We start from the raw sequence: 1725 nt of genomic DNA on the forward strand, positions 1-1725 counted from the left end.
CCGGGGTACTACAGCTACCTATTTATGGTTTGAAGCGTTATTTTGCCCATTAAAAAAAAAAAAAATCACACAAAACCAAGGCTCAAACCTGCGCCTAGTCCCGTCGGTTCGGGGCTGTGCCTAGATAGAGTCCAGCCAAAACAATGCTTTGCAAAAGATCTGGCTTGTTGGACCAAGACAGTAGTTGCTCAAATTTATTTTCTTTCAAAAAATGTGAGTGTAAGGGAATGGGGGGGGGAGGGGGGGTGGAAGAGAGTATTTATCAGAATACCAGAAGATACCTTCCTTGAAACAAAGGCAAGGGGAATCATCTCAATTGCAAATCCATTAGGCAGAGACCAAATAACAATATTTATAGGAAGGGATTCAAAAATACAGTGTGCTTAAATAACAACAACAACAAACGCTCACTACAGTTGCTACAGCGCAGCTTAATAAAAAATTAGCCTTACTGACAGTCTTGTCAACATCTTAAGCAAATTATCATAGCGATGGTCTTTGGAGAAGAGAACCCACACTCCTTGCTAAAACACCTCCTATCATTAATCTTAAACCACTTGAAGATTATGATGGAAAGAATGGGATCAGTAACCATTATCATCGCAAATTGCTGTTAAAAACTCCGCTGTTTATTTTTGCAACCAAAGCGAATGTATCTGGGAAATGCAGAAAAGGGAAGAAAGGAAAACACAAGAAAGGCAGAACAATCGAGGCGAATCCTGTTGCAACCTCGATGATAAACACATGGGAAAAGCTGTTACTGCTCTGTGGATTGCTGGAATTTGGGTAGTCATTAGAAAAATAAACAGAGCGATGGCTCCGCACCAGTTCTGTAAATGCACCGGTACACCCAAGGAGAGGTAACTTCTTAAAATTAATTGTATTTTCCTGAATATTCGGTATTTGCCTTTATCTACATCGATCATTTGATAAAGATCAAAGCTCTTCGAAACGTACTTGCACCTTTCACAGCTCATGTCTGAAAATAAATTCATTTTGACCCTTTCTTGCTCGTATTTTTGTATGCATTCCGTGTTTTCCAATAATCGCCAGAAAAAAGTCCATAGTATAATTTTATGAGGATCCGACATACTCGAAACATTTGCTCAGAATGAAATCTTTTCAGAAGCGACCCGTGATTTTTATTGTAGTCTCTCCTGTTACAACATCATCCCTCTTTGAAATGCATTTTTACAGCTGAAAAATAAATTACCTTTTTTTCCTTTCTTTCTTCTCTCCCCCCCCCCCCCCCCCCCCCCCTGCTCTCTCTCATTCCAGGATTTGGCAGAGAAGGGAGAATCTCCTGATTTAGGTACACTCGACCTGAAATGTTATCAACGGGTCTTTACGCCTTCAATGACTCCACAAATCGACGTGAGCCGGGCACACGTCTGAATACAATCAAACACAGGTTTTGGAAGTTACTCTTTCAAAACGTGGAAGTTTACACGAAGCCTTTAAACAGCACGATGCACCCCGGCCGGATCTCCTCCCCCCCGCCCCCGAAGCCAAAAGAAAGGGTGCTATTAAACCAGGGTGATGCAAATTAAAATAAGCCAAACAATTGTTTCCCCCTAGCAGAGCTGCATCCTCCTGTTGTTTCCGCGATGATTCATTTCAGCAGCGGTGTACCAGCGGCAGAGGCAGAGGCGGGCTGCTCTTCCCCCTCCAGCGGGGGGGACGGGGGATTTGCTCCCGGAGGCAGGCTCGGCAGCGGCGCGGGGC

The sequence above is a fragment of the Pygoscelis adeliae genome, unplaced genomic scaffold, assembly GCF_000699105.1.
Source record: "Pygoscelis adeliae isolate BGI_AS28 unplaced genomic scaffold, ASM69910v1 Scaffold3, whole genome shotgun sequence".
Taxonomy (NCBI): Eukaryota; Metazoa; Chordata; class Aves; order Sphenisciformes; family Spheniscidae; genus Pygoscelis; species Pygoscelis adeliae.